A 14865-nucleotide genomic window follows, 5' to 3' on the forward strand; every position below is an offset into this window, starting at 1 on the left:
TGCGGCTCGGCTGCGGCTCGGCTGCGGCTCGGCTGCGGCTCGGCTGCGGCTCGGCTGCGGCTCGGCTGCGGCTCGGCTGCGGCTGGGCTGCGGCTCGGCTGCGGCTGGGCTGCGGCTGGGCTGCGGCTCGGCTGCGGCTCGGCTGCGGGTAACCCCTTGGACATGCTTTGGATGAACCTGGAAGACACCGGGACTGCCTTGGATGCGCCTGGACGACGCCGGGACTTCTTTGGATGTGCCTTGGTTGCGCCTGGACGACGCCAGGACCGCCTAGGATGCACCTGAAAAACGCCGGGACTGCCTTGAATGCGTCTTGTATGCGCCTGGACAACGCCGGGACTGGCTTGGATGCTGCTTGGATGCGCCTCGGACGCGCCTCTGATGCGCCTCTGATGCGCCTGTACGACACCAGGACCGCCTTGGATGTGTCTGGATGTTGCTGGGACCGTCTTGGATGTGCTTTTGATATGCCTGGATGCGCCTTGGATGCCCCTGAACGACCCCAGGACTCCCTTGGATGAGGCTGGACGACTACGGGACTGTCAAGGATGCACCTTGGATGCCCCTGGACGACGCCGGGACTGCCTCGGATATGTCTCTGATACGCCTGGACTACGCCAGTACCACCGTGGATGCGCCTGGATGACTTCGGGACTGCCTAGGATGTGCCTCGGATGCGTCATGGATGCGCCTGGACTATGGCAAGACTGCCTTGGATGCTCCTGGACGACGCAGGGACTGCCTTTGTTGCGCCTAGACGACACCGGGACCACCTCGGATGCACTTTGGATGCGCCTGATCGGCGCTGGGACAGTCTTGGATGTGCCTGGACGATGCTGGGATTGCCTTGGATGCGTCTAGTGACCTCTGGAACGCCTTGGGTGTGCCTGGACAACGCCTGGACCGCCTTGTATGCGCCTGGACGATCCTGGGACCGCCTTTGTGGCGCCTGGACGACATTGGGACCACCTTGGATGCGCGTGGACGATGCTGGGACTCCCTTTGATGCGCGTTTGATGCGCCTGTGCGACACCAGTACCGCCTTGAATGTGCCTGAAGCCGGGACTGCCTTAGATGTGCCTTGGATGCGCCTGGATGATGCAGGGACTGCCTTGGCTGCGGCTCGGCTGCGGCTCGGCTGCGGCTCGGCTGCGGCTCGGCTGCGGCTGGGCTGCGGCTCGGCTGCGGCTGGGCTGCGGCTGGGCTCGCGGCTCGGCTGCGGCTCGGCTGCGGGTAACCCCTTGGACATGCTTTGGATGAACCTGGAAGACTCCGGGACTGCCTTGGATGCGCCTGGACGACGCCGGGACTTCTTTGGATGTGCCTTGGTTGCGCCTGGACGACGCCAGGACCGCCTAGGATGCACCTGAAAAACACCGGGACTGCCTCTAATGCGTCTTGTATGAGCCTGGACAACGCCGGGACTGCCTTGGATGCTGCTTGGATGCGCCTCGGACGCGCCTCTGATGCGCCTCTGATGCGCCTCTGATGCGCCTGTACGACACCAGGACCACCTTGGATGTGTCTGGATGTTACTGGGACCGTCTTGGATGTGCTTTTGATGTGCCTGGATGCGCCTTGGATGCCCCTGAACGACCCCAGGACTCCCTTGGATGAGGCTGGACGACTAAGGGACTGTCAAGGATGCACCTTGGATGCCCCTGGACGACGCCGGGACTGCCTCGGATATGTCTCTGATACGCCTGGACTACGCCAGTACCACCGTGGATGCGCCTGGATGACTTCGGGACTGCCTAGGATGTGCCTCGGATGCGTCATGGATGCGCCTGGACTATGGCAAGACTGCCTTGGATGCTCCTGGACGACGCAGGGACTGCCTTTGTTGCGCCTAGACGACACCGGGACCACCTCGGATGCACTTTGGATGCGCCTGATCGGCGCTGGGACAGTCTTGGATGTGCCTGGACGATGCTGGGATTGCCTTGGATGCGTCCAGTGACCTCTGGAACGCCTTGGATGTGCCTGGACAACGCCTGGACCGCCTTGTATGCGCCTGGACGATCCTGGGACCGCCTTTGTGGCGCCTGGACGACATTGAGACCACCTTGGATGCGCGTGGACGATGCTGGGACTCCCTTTGATGCGCGTTTGATGCGCCTGTGCGACACCAGGACCGCCTTGAATGTGCCTGAAGCCGGGACTGCCTTAGATGTGCCTTGGATGCGCCTGGATGATGCAGGGACTGCCTTGGCTGCGGCTCGGCTGCGGCTCGGCCGCGGCTCGGCTGCGGCTCGGCTGCGGCTCGGCTGCGGCTCGGCTGCGGCTGGGCTGCGGCTCGGCTGCGGGTCGGCTGCGGCTCGGCTGCGGGTAACCCCTTGGACATGCTTTGGATGAACCTGGAAGACACCGGGACTGCCTTGGATGCGCCTGGACGACGCCGGGACTTCTTTGGATGTGCCTTGGTTGCGCCTGGACGACGCCAGGACCGCCTAGGATGCACCTGAAAAACGCCGGGACTGCCTTGAATGCGTCTTGTATGCGCCTGGACAATGCCGGGACTGGCTTGGATGCTGCTTGGATGCACCTCGGACGCGCCTCTGATGCGCCTCTGATGCGCCTGTACGACACCAGGACCGCCTTGGATGTGTCTGGATGTTGCTGGGACCGTCTTGGATGTGCTTTTGATATGCCTGGATGCGCCTTGGATGCCCCTGAACGACCCCAGGACTCCCTTGGATGAGGCTGGACGACTACGGGACTGTCAAGGATGCACCTTGGATGCCCCTGGACGACGCCGGGACTGCCTCGGATATGTCTCTGATACGCCTGGACTACGCCAGTACCACCGTGGATGCGCCTGGATGACTTCGGGACTGCCTAGGATGTGCCTCGGATGCGTCATGGATGCGCCTGGACTATGGCAAGACTGCCTTGGATGCTCCTGGACGACGCAGGGACTGCCTTTGTTGCGCCTAGACGACACCGGGACCACCTCGGATGCACTTTGGATGCGCCTGATCGGCGCTGGGACAGTCTTGGATGTGCCTGGACGATGCTGGGATTGCCTTGGATGCGTCTAGTGACCTCTGGAACGCCTTGGATGTGCCTGGACAACGCCTGGACCGCCTTGTATGCGCCTGGACGATCCTGGGACCGCCTTTGTGGCGCCTGGACGACATTGGGACCACCTTGGATGCGCGTGGACAATGCTGGGACTCCCTTTGATGCGCGTTTGATGCGCCTGTGCGACACCAGGACCGCCTTGAATGTGCCCGAAGCCGGGACTGCCTTAGATGTGCCTTGGATGCGCCTGGATGATGCAGGGACTGCCTTGGCTGCGGCTCGGCTGCGGCTCGGCTGCGGCTCGGCTGCGGCTCGGCTGCGGCTCGGCTGCGGCTCAGCTGCGGCTCGGCTGCGGCTGGGCTGCGGCTCGGCTGCGGCTGGGCTGCGGCTGGGCTGCGGCTGGGCTGCGGCTCGGCTGCGGCTCGGCTGCGGGTAACCCCTTGGACATGCTTTGGATGAACCTGGAAGACACCGGGACTGCCTTGGATGCGCCTGGACGACGCCGGGACTTCTTTGGATGTGCCTTGGTTGCGCCTGGACGACGCCAGGACCGCCTAGGATGCACCTGAAAAACGCCGGGACTGCCTTGAATGCGTCTTGTATGCGCCTGGACAACGCCGGGACTGGCTTGGATGCTGCTTGGATGCGCCTCGGACGCGCCTCTGATGCGCCTCTGATGCGCCTGTACGACACCAGGACCGCCTTGGATGTGTCTGGATGTTGCTGGGACCGTCTTGGATGTGCTTTTGATATGCCTGGATGCGCCTTGGATGCCCCTGAACGACCCCAGGACTCCCTTGGATGAGGCTGGACGACTACGGGACTGTCAAGGATGCACCTTGGATGCCCCTGGACGACGCCGGGACTGCCTCGGATATGTCTCTGATACGCCTGGACTACGCCAGTACCACCGTGGATGCGCCTGGATGACTTCGGGACTGCCTAGGATGTGCCTCGGATGCGTCATGGATGCGCCTGGACTATGGCAAGACTGCCTTGTATGCTCCTGGACGACGCAGGGACTGCCTTTGTTGCGCCTAGACGACACCGGGACCACCTCGGATGCACTTTGGATGCGCCTGATCGGCGCTGGGACAGTCTTGGATGTGCCTGGACGATGCTGGGATTGCCTTGGATGCGTCTAGTGACCTCTGGAACGCCTTGGATGTGCCTGGACAACGCCTGGACCGCCTTGTATGCGCCTGGACGATCCTGGGACCGCCTTTGTGGCGCCTGGACGACATTGGGACCACCTTGGATGCGCGTGGACGATGCTGGGACTGCCTTTGATGCGCGTTTGATGCGCCTGTGCGACACCAGGACCGCCTTGAATGTGCCTGAAACCGGGACTGCCTTAGATGTGCCTTGGATGCGCCTGGATGATGCAGGGACTGCCTTGGCTGCGGCTCGGCTGCGGCTCGGCTGCGGCTCGGCTGCGGCTCGGCTGCGGCTCGGCTGCGGCTGGGCTGCGGCTGGGCTGCGGCTGGGCTGCGGCTCGGCTGCGGCTCGGCTGCGGGTAACCCCTTGGACATGCTTTGGATGAACCTGGAAGACACCGGGACTGCCTTGGATGCGCCTGGACGACGCCGGGACTTCTTTGGATGTGCCTTGGTTGCGCCTGGACGACGCCAGAACCGCCTAGGATGCACCTGAAAAACGCCGGGACTGCCTTGAATGCGTCTTGTATGCGCCTGGACAACGCCGGGACTGGCTTGGATGCTGCTTGGATGCGCCTCGGACGCGCCTCTGATGCGCCTTTGATGCGCCTGTACGACACCAGGACCGCCTTGGATGTGTCTGGATGTTGCTGGGACCGTCTTGGATGTGCTTTTGATGTGCCTGGATGACGCCGGGACAGCGTTGGATGCGCCTTGGATTCCCCTGGACGACCCAAGGACTCCCTTGGATGAGGCTTGACAACTACGGGACTGTCAAGGATGCACCTTGGATGCCCCTGGACGACGCCGGGACTGCCTCGGATATGTCTCTGATACGCCTGGACTACGCCAGTACCACCGTGGATGCGCCTGGATGACTTCGGGACTGCCTAGGATGTGCCTCGGATGCGTCATGGATGCGCCTGGACTATGGCAAGACTGCCTTGGATGCTCCTGGACGACGCAGGGACTGCCTTTGTTGCGCCTAGACGACACCGGGACCACCTCGGATGCACTTTGGATGCGCCTGATCGGCGTTGGGACAGTCTTGGATGTGCCTGGACGATGCTGGGATTGCCTTGGATGCGTCTAGTGACCTCTGGAACGCCTTGGATGTGCCTGGACAACGCCTGGACCGCCTTGTATGCGCCTGGACGATCCTGGGACCGCCTTTGTGGCGCCTGGACGACATTGGGACCACCTTGGATGCGCGTGGACGATGCTGGGACTGCCTTTGATGCGCGTTTGATGCGCCTGTGCGACACCAGGACCGCCTTGAATGTGCCTGAAGCCGGGACTGCCTTAGATGTGCCTTGGATGCGCCTGTATGATGCAGGGACTGCCTCGGCTGCGGCTCGGCTGCGGCTGGGCTGCGGCTGGGCTGCGGCTCGGCTGCGGCTGGGCTGCGGCTCGGCTCCGGCTCGGCTGCGGCTCGGCTGCGGGTAACCCCTTGGACATGCTTTGGATGAACCTGGAAGACACCGGGACTGCCTTGGATGCGCCTGGACGACGCCGGGACTTCTTTGGATGTGCCTTGGTTGCGCCTGGACGACGCCAGGACCGCCTAGGATGCACCTGAAAAACGCCGGGACTGCCTTGAATGCGTCTTGTATGCGCCTGGACAACGCCGGGACTGGCTTGGATGCTGCTTGGATGCGCCTCGGACGCGCCTCTGATGCGCCTCTGATGCGCCTGTACGACACCAGGACCGCCTTGGATGTGTCTGGATGTTGCTGGGACCGTCTTGGATGTGCTTTTGATATGCCTGGATGCGCCTTGGATGCCCCTGAACGACCCCAGGACTCCCTTGGATGAGGCTGGACGACTACGGGACTGTCAAGGATGCACCTTGGATGCCCCTGGACGACGCCGGGACTGCCTCGGATATGTCTCTGATACGCCTGGACTACGCCAGTACCACCGTGGATGCGCCTGGATGACTTCGGGACTGCCTAGGATGTGCCTCGGATGCGTTATGGATGCGCCTGGACTATGGCAAGACTGCCTTGGATGCTCCTGGACGACGCAGGGACTGCCTTTGTTGCGCCTAGACGACACCGGGACCACCTCGGATGCACTTTGGATGCGCCTGATCGGCGCTGGGACAGTCTTGGATGTGCCTGGACGATGCTGGGATTGCCTTGGATGCGTCTAGTGAGTTTGGAGTCACGCATGCGCATTGCTGTTGCTAAGCGACGCTGCAGCCAGCCCTGCAAAAACTGGTTTTCTAAATCATAATTTGGAATTGGTTGATTTCAAACACTATTTGATCTCCTTTTTATTTGCCTTGCCTGCGTTAATTACCATGATGGATTGCTGTCGAAAGCCATCTCGTTACCCGGGTAACCACACTGTGATCAAGAATATATTGATCCGGTAGACCCAAGCATAGTGAGAGAACTTAAGAGGAAAAAACTCCTCCCTAAAATTGCAAATCAAACAATTGTCCAAAGTGAGCTCGGAGAGCATCTGAACCCCCACCCCTCGCTTCCTTTGCGCCTACTTAATTACACGACACAATGGGCGAGATTCGCCTGGAATCTGGTGCCGTCGTTCGTTTCCCCGGTGCTGCCCATAATTCAAAAGAAATGGAAATGACCTGCAGGGAGCAAGAAGCAAATTCCATTTCATTTACATGACTAATCACAATCAACTCAGCCATGTTTCATACGAATAGACTTTGCTATGTATTTCGGGTTGTGGTCAGGTGTCGGCCATGTTGTGGGCATCAAGATCCATCCGTCCGTCCGTCCATCAATCATCACCGAAGGTATATATTTTGTTGTTCCAAAACAGTTGTCCCAACAGACGACGACGAGCATCACCGCCGCAGACACCATCTTCCCGTCGCCTGCTCACACCACCAGCGCTATCTGAGGAGCTTCGCCCAGAACCCGGCTGGCGATGACGACGAGGACGACGACGAAGGAGACTACGGCCTTAGCAGAGGTGACAAACGTGTGCCGTTTTGGGGCGCTCCCAATTTTGGCCCAAGACATTCAAACAAGATTTTTTATCCTCGTTAACATTACATGTATTGTGTCAAATTTGAAAAAGCCAAATGACGACGGCTTGTCTGGCTCCTCCCAGGTCACGCGGACCCCAAGAGGAAGAAACTTTGGCTAAGGGAGTCGAGACGAAGAAGAGCGCCACCACCCCGAGTCTTCTTCCCCACATTCGGAGGCTTTGGTCCATTTTTCTAAAATGGTCATTACTTTGAACTTGACGTAATGTCTAATACGGATCGGAATTTTCCAGATTTTGCAGCACAAATCCTCAGACTAAAAAAAAGTGAAGAAGACAAACCTCTCTCCATATATTTGACCCCCCCCACGAACATATGGATGCGTTATAAAATATCTGTTGTTATTTTTATGAACTTTTATGAAGCAATAAATGCACAAAAATGACTGACTAATACATTTTTGAGACTCCATGTGTATGAGCCATTTTTTTTAGGGTGCGCTTAACGAAGGAATCTTGGAAAACATGTTGGAATGCGGCCCCGAGGACTAGAGCTTGACACCTGTGACCTTTGACCATGATATTTCCCTAAGCAACCCTTTCCACAGTAGTCACCATGACAGCCGACCACCAGTGTGGCGTCAGTGTGCCGAGCGCCGTTGGACGATCAGGAGAAGATTTGAATCGACGGATGTGACGTCAGGTCTTTAGGTCAATTGAAGGCAGGTGTGCTCGCTCAAGGGGAGTTATCATATGGAGGTGCCACCGAGCGCGTGGCCTAAACACAGGCCACTTTATGAGGGAAATATCATGGTCAAAGGTCACAGGTGTCAAGCTCTAGTCCTCGGGGCCGCGTTCCAACATGTTTCCCAAGATTCCCTCGTTGGGTGCAGGTGCGTGAAAAGTCGTGTCATCGTGTTTGTCGTATCATTGTGTGTGTGTGTGTGTGTGTGTGTGTATCACTACTGCAGTGTAGTGTTGGCTCGTGAGTGAACGATGGGTTCAAAAGAACGAATGTTTTCAGTGAACGAGAGTGAACGAAAAGATCTAAAGATCTTTGTAGCCATGAGGGAAAAGCTTGTTTGGACCCGTTTGAAAATCATTGATTTGATATGACTCAAGAATTGTCTCTGTGCAACGGTGTGGTGTTTCTTAGCAACTGACTTGAAAATGAGTCCACGGGAGCACTGCAACGGCGGCAGGCAGAATTTTTGCAAGAACAATTCGTTTTAGGATGAACTCTCGATACAAATATTTTCATTTGATTGAAGGCAATGGCGTTAACCACTCGCCCAGAGCTCTTGCTGTGCTTAGGGTTAGGGTTTGTGTTAGGCTTGCTCTCGCTTTTGCTGTGCTTAGGGTTAGGCTTGCTTATGCAACCAAATCACCTCAGTTGTTTATCACGTCCTCTGATATTTTTGAACTTACCGTAATTTTCGGACTGTAAGTCGCACCGGAGTATAAGTGAGCAGCAGGGGGGGGCCCCATTTCAACCCCTTCCACTGAGTGCCAAGCAGGGAAGAAATGGGTACCATTGTTATAGTCACTGGTATGACTCGGCAGGGGTTTGAACCCACCACCTCCCAGTCTCAGGGCGGACACTCTCCTCTTAGGCCACTGAGCTGGTAAACACTTGTGTCGTAGTATAACACTTATAGTCGTTTTTAAATAACGTGTACACCTATATACGCCTAAATATTGTTATCCAATATATCTACTGCAATTTCACATTAGATTGCTGGTTTGAAATTTGCTTTTGATATTATTATTTTTAATAAACATTTATGTTAAAACGTGTCTGGCGTCTTATTCCTTGTTTTTATATTCGCCAATTAAAACATAAAAATCAGACATTTTATATGACAATATGTGTAGGTACACTACAGGAGGTTAAAAAAAAAAGAGAATAAATAAATAAAGGGTTAATTGCACAACAAAAGCACGTTTACAAATATACAATACAAATATACTCGATACAAATATTTTCATTTGATTGAAGGCAATGGCGTTAACCAGTCGACCAGAGCCTGCTCGGGAACCAAAGGAGATTTGGTCATATTGATAGGGTATCCTCCATCCAAACATGTTCGGTGTTGAAAGTTTCAACGGATAGTCCGAAGCAAGCCTTTCCACAGTAGTCACCATGACAGGCGACCACCTGGTGGCGTCAGTGTGCTGAGCGCCGTTGGACGATCAGGAGAAGAAGATTTGAATCGACGGATGTGACGTCAGGTCTTTAGGTCAATTGAAGGCAGGTGTGCTCGCTCAAGGGGAGTTATCATATGGAGGTGCCACCGAGCGCGTGGCGGCGCGGCGGACGGTTTCTCCGGTAAGCGAGCATGCTAGCAAATGTTTGTCGTCTCCTGCCGTTTTTCACGACGGACGCCGTCCGTGTTTGTTGCACGATTGGCACGCTTTGTTGCCTTTTCTCACAAGCCGTTTTGTTTTGTTTGTCGCAGGACTCGTGACTCGGCCACGTCACGTCCACCTGGAGGTAAATTGTAGGCCGCAGGCCATTTAGCCCGTGAGCAAATGTTTGCAGTTTCTTACGATGCCATTTATTATTTCTTGCAGGATTTTCGCTGTCTAGGGAGTGCTTGAGGTTTCGGCACGGCACGACACGGCACAATCCACTTTGCGTCGCGTCGTTGCGCGTTTTGGTGGTATTTTAAATGTCTTTCGCGGTTGTTTTTTTTTCATGCTGGCCAGCATTTTTTTCATTCGTCTGTCTGTAGACGGTTCGTAAATGACGCCGCCGATAAGCGCGTGTTTGTCTGACTATAGGAAATGTTAGTTTGACTCTAGTCAACTTAACCATTTTTTAAATTATTTTATATGATGCGTGTGCCATTTCCGTGTCATGCAAACTGGTGAATGCAAACTGGTGAATGCAACGTATATGTTACGTCATGTCCAAATCGGACCAAATCCATTCAAAGATGGCGCCCGCCCGCTCTCGTTCCGTTACGCAACAAACATTTGCCCGGGTTATTTTCTCCCGTCTTGGACGCCGCCAACCTGGATCATCTGTCCAATGTGAGGGGAGTTGATGAATGATTAAATTAAAATATGAATTATAATCCTGAATAATTATCATAATTTACTACAATGTGATGATTATATATTTTTTCAAATGTAAAACTCTACTTAGAATGTATCAAATTCAAATATGAACTATAATTTTGATCAATTATCATAACTTACTACAATATAATATTTTTTTTCAAATGTAAAACTCCTAGTATGTATAATTGTTGGTAAAAAATCATGCCATTGGCACTCGACTCAATGTCTATTTTTGTTGCAATCATTTGCTTGTCTTTTGTAGTGCTAAAAACTGCCGCCCAGCCAGCATCCTTCTATACAAAGCAAGCAGGAGGCTCTTGAAGGAGCCCTTTCAGTGATGTTGAGGACACTGAGGAAGAGTAGTCCTAAATCAGGTGAAAACCTGTTTTTGTCAAGTTTCAACTTCCCAACACACAATGGTTGTCGAGTTTTAGCTTCCCAGCACACAATTAATGGCTGTCTGTGTTTTTGTAGGCTGCAAGAGGAGCCGAATGGGATAATTCCATATGAAAAGGCACAATGGCCTATCCAAAGGAGCCATGGCCTATCCAAAGGAGCCATGGCCTATCCAAAGGAGCCATGGCCTATCCAAAGGAGCCATGGCCTATCCAAAGGAGCCATGGCCTATCCAAAGGAGCCATGGCCTATCCAAAGGAGCCATGGCCTATCCAAAGGAGCAATGGCCTATCCAAAGGAGCCATGGCCTATCCAAAGGAGCCATGGCCTATCCAAAGGAGCCATGGCCTATCCAAAGGAGCCATGGCCTATCCAAAGGAGCCATGGCCATATGCAAAGGAGCAAAGGAGCCATGGCCATATGCAAAGGAGCAAAGGAGCAATGGCCATATGCAAAGGAGCAAAGGAGCAATGGCCATATGCAAAGGAGCAATGGCCATATGCAAAGGAGCAATGGCCATATGCAAAGGAGCAAAGGAGCAATGGCCGTATGCAAAGGAGCAATGGCCATATGCAAAGGAGCAATGGCCATATACAAAGGAGCAATGGCCATATCAAGTCAAGAATCAAGCATCGCGCTGCAAAAGTCGACGTGTGCGGATCATGTGCCCAGTAGGGGGCAGTGTGGTTGCCTTTGGTTATGGGTGCACGACGGAAAGGTTGCAGGTGTGGACAGTGTTTAGGGCTCTGATGGTTGGTCTTGCTTTCGAGGTGCGCTGTGGTTGTGGCTGGTCTGGATCCAGCGTTGTCTTGTGCTTGGTTGCCATTGACGGCCCACTTGGGGGAGGACGTGGTTCCGTGGATGGACACAAAACTGAACTTTGACGTGGAGCTGAATGTCCAATTTTGTCATACGACTTGTACCGCTGTGTATCTTTTTCTAACCTGCCACTGTCGTAGTTGCTGCGTTCTTTGTTCTTTCCCCTCGGTGTAGGGTGGCGTCGGAGCGAGCCGATCCCGAATGTCCAATTTTGCAATTTGACTTGTGACATTTTCCTTTTCTAACCTACCACTGTTGCACTTCCTCTAACCCTAACCTACCACTGTGGTACTTGTGTTCTTTGTTCTCCCCTAGGTGTTGGAGCGAGACAGTCACATTGTGTCTTTTTCTAACCTAGCACTGTCGTGCTTGATCGAAGCCTAACGTACCACTGTGCGTCCTTTGTTCTCTAGGTGTAGGGGGCGGTGTTGGGGCGAGCCGGTCCACGGTGAAGACTTAATGATGTGAGCAGCGCCCAACTCATTGCATGTTCTACCTTTTGCAGGCCGGACGCAAAAGGGGGGTGCGTGGCCCGATTCGACCCGGTGACCGTCACCAAGAGTACCTAACCGCTGTGATCAAGTAAGCAAGTGACCTACAACTTGGGGTGCTCTTTGAGTTTCTAACATTGTTTCTGTTTGTGCAGATGGCGACCGGGACGCGACACGATCTGCTCAGAGGTGGACGGACCGCTGTGGCATCGCTCTGAAGTAGCAGAGTTCTGAGGGAGACCCGCTTCCCTGGAGGCGTCGACCTGCGCAGCTTCAGCATGTGAAATTGATTTTTTTCTTTTCTTTTTAGTTCACACCGGCGGTGTCCAAATGTCTGTTTGAGGGCTGCGTACTGAATCAAATTGAGAATTCTTTGACACAAATTCATTAAATCAATCACAAAATGTTGCCATTCATATTTTGTGCTACAAAGCAGTGTTGCGTTCATTCGTGTGGTGCGTTGATCAAGTTGGCCCGAGGCTACCATTTGGACACCAATGGTGACGTGTGTGTGTAGGGCTGCACCTGGATTGGAAAACTGTCATATGGTGGTATAGGTCGTTGACATGCACTTTTGGAAAACAAAGATTTTTTTCTATTCATGTGGCAAATGAAACATGTTTTCTGGCCTCCCAACTATTTGTAATGAGTTTAGAAGACAACAAGTCATTGATGCAAGTTAAAGTTAACTGGTCTAAGTGATGTCATTGCGATCAAATAGTTCCTCTCCATCCTAGAATTTTGCACAACTTTGCTCAATGCTGTGGTCTGGCCCAATACTGCCATATCGTTGGTATTCCAAAATGTTGTGCAGCCCTCATTGAGTGCCAAACGCGCAGCGACGGCAAGCGCAAGCGACCGCGCAAGCGACGGCAAGCGCAAGCGACCGCGCAAGCGACGGCAAGCGCAAGCGACCGCGCAAGCGACGGCAAGCGCAAGCGACCGCGCAAGCGACGGCAAGCGCAAGCGACCGCGCAAGCGACGGCAAGCGCAAGCGACCGCGCAAGCGACGGCAAGCGCAAGCGACGGCAAGCGCAAGCGACGGCAAGCGCAAGCGACGGCAAGCGCAAGCGACGGCAAGCGCAAGCGACGGCAAGCGCAAGCGACGGCAAGCGCAAGCGACGGCGCAGCGAGACTTTTGTGCTTGTCTTGCAAGGTGGAAGAGACGATGTATGAAACAAAAAGCCGGTGGACGGAGGCCACTAGACCCGCGATTGGTGAGCGGGGTGCAAAGGAAGGAATCACCCAAAGAAAGCAGTCGCCAAGTGTTGACGAGGAGCCTGATGCATGACTGGCCAAGGCTGGCCAGAGGTGGTGACATGGCAATCCAATATGCAACGCACTTGTTAGTTTTAATTTGATTTCCTTATTTGTCTGCCGTTCAGGGTTGCCGGGGCGGCGGATGGGACGAGCGCCAGCCTGCACCCGGAGGGACTGGGCTGCACCCACAAGACCAGGGAGAGGGCAGGTCATGAGTACGTTGACAGATGTGAGCCGCATGCAACTGACTGCCGTTTGTCTTTTTGCACTTGTGCGAGGCGGAAGACGAGTCCAACACCGGCCGGAGCAGACCCGGACCTTGGCCCGTGACGAGCGGCCCACACGAGACTGATGGGTGCAGATGCAGCCAGCGTTTTGGGGGGAGTATGACTTTGTTTTTTCTTTTGTGCTTTCCCTACCCCTGTCAGTTTGAATAGGGTAACTAGTAGCACGCATGGGCATTTGGGTTGCTGTGACCCTCTAGATACGAATCTGCAAAGTAGACACCCCCTGCCCCCCTCCCTCCCCCTCTTCCTCCCTCTCTCGCTCTCTTTCTCCAACGCGCCCGGCAGTACCTGCATGGCCTGGTGCACTCAGGGTGGAACGTGGCTATACCTTGCCCTTTGTGGAATACCAGGGTATAATGTCTGCCAGACTGGGTCCCAGTGTCGTCGACGGTGTCGAGGACAAGGAGATTCTCCGTGACGCTCTCCGTGACGTCACGTTTTCCTCTTTTTTTTCCACTCGGGGCCAAGCCAGCTCTACTCAGGGGGAACTGGCCGGTTGCGCTTAAGTGCGCACCAAAGTCTCTTCTCATCTTCTCTCGCTCTCTCCCTCCCTCCTTCCTTCCCTCCCTCCCTCCCTTTTTTTAAGGGGTTAAACATTTCATAACCCGGATCGCTCCAATGCGGGAGGGCCGTATGACACATGCGCCAGCCCGTGCGTGCCGCTAGTTACCTGATTCAAACTTACCTTAGTCAAGGTTGGGGGTGGGGGGTGCTAGTGAAATTTTTCCCCTTGCAAAAACCACCACAATGTCTGCCTTTCAGGATTGCTGGGGCACTGGATCTGATGGGTGCCTGCACAGAGGGACTGGACAGGACCGCGAGACCAGAGGGTAATAATAAAAAACTTTATTTGTAGAGCACCATTCATACAAGAAATGCAGCTCAAAGCACTTTACAACAAAGAAAGAAATTATAAGCATTGAATTCTTCATATAGGAACAGACATAAAAAGAAAACAAAAACATTCATGTGTGCATACGCTATTAATAAAGGGAGCTTAAAATAGGAGCAAGCTTTAATGGACAGGTAATGAGTACGTCCACAGAAGTGAACCGCGTGCAACAGAGTCCCGTTTTTCTTTTTGCAGTGGCATGAGGCGGAGGATGAGTCCAAACGTCAAATACCGGCCGGGGGGGAGCCAACCTTCTCCCGTGATGAGCGGCCGACACGAGACGGACAGGTGCGGATGCGGCGAGGGCGAAGCGCCCAGCCAGCATTTAAGGAGAGTATGACTTTGTTTTTCCTTTTGTGCTTTCTTTCTTTCCCTCCCTCCCTCCACTTTTTCACTGGGTGTGCACACTGGCCATCTGCATGAGGCCTTTCTCTTTCTCAGCGCTGCGTCATTTTGCAATATTGTTGTTTTATTGTTATTGTGTTTTTTAAATACATGAAGTGAACTCT

At 54.4% G+C, this 14865-nt stretch overlaps 1 protein-coding gene and 1 long non-coding RNA gene across 15 annotated transcripts in view; both read left to right on the forward strand.

Annotated features, from left to right (window-relative positions):
* The window catches only part of LOC148392769 (uncharacterized), a 110595-nt gene extending 102980 nt beyond the window's left edge, over positions 1-7615 (forward strand). For 11 of the 12 annotated variants that reach the window (XM_088384884.1, XM_088384881.1, XM_088384876.1 and 8 more), the window contains 2 exons: positions 6978-7130; positions 7272-7615. The gene's annotated coding sequence lies outside the window, so the exon portion shown is untranslated. The remainder of the gene's footprint in view (positions 1-6977; positions 7131-7271) is intronic. The other variant, XM_088384880.1, reaches the window with a different exon arrangement.
* Positions 7616-9359: 1744 nt separating this feature from the next.
* The window catches only part of LOC148392770 (uncharacterized), a 6730-nt gene continuing 1224 nt past the window's right edge, over positions 9360-14865 (forward strand). The window contains exons 1-8 of one of the 3 annotated variants that reach the window (XR_015860297.1): positions 9360-9474; positions 9605-9639; positions 9720-9747; positions 10474-10585; positions 10686-12008; positions 12073-13228; positions 13303-14294; positions 14552-14865. The exon at positions 14552-14865 is cut by the window's right edge and continues 508 nt beyond it. This is a non-coding gene — a long non-coding RNA (uncharacterized LOC148392770). Of the gene's footprint in view, positions 9475-9604; positions 9640-9719; positions 10586-10685; positions 12009-12072; positions 13229-13302; positions 14295-14551 lie in introns of all 3 variants that reach the window. The other 2 variants (XR_015860298.1, XR_015860296.1) reach the window with 2 other exon arrangements.

Source organism: Syngnathus floridae, chromosome 9 (assembly GCF_059516105.1).
Source record: "Syngnathus floridae isolate MCC-2025c chromosome 9, RoL_Sflo_1.0, whole genome shotgun sequence".
Classification (NCBI taxonomy): Eukaryota; Metazoa; Chordata; class Actinopteri; order Syngnathiformes; family Syngnathidae; genus Syngnathus; species Syngnathus floridae.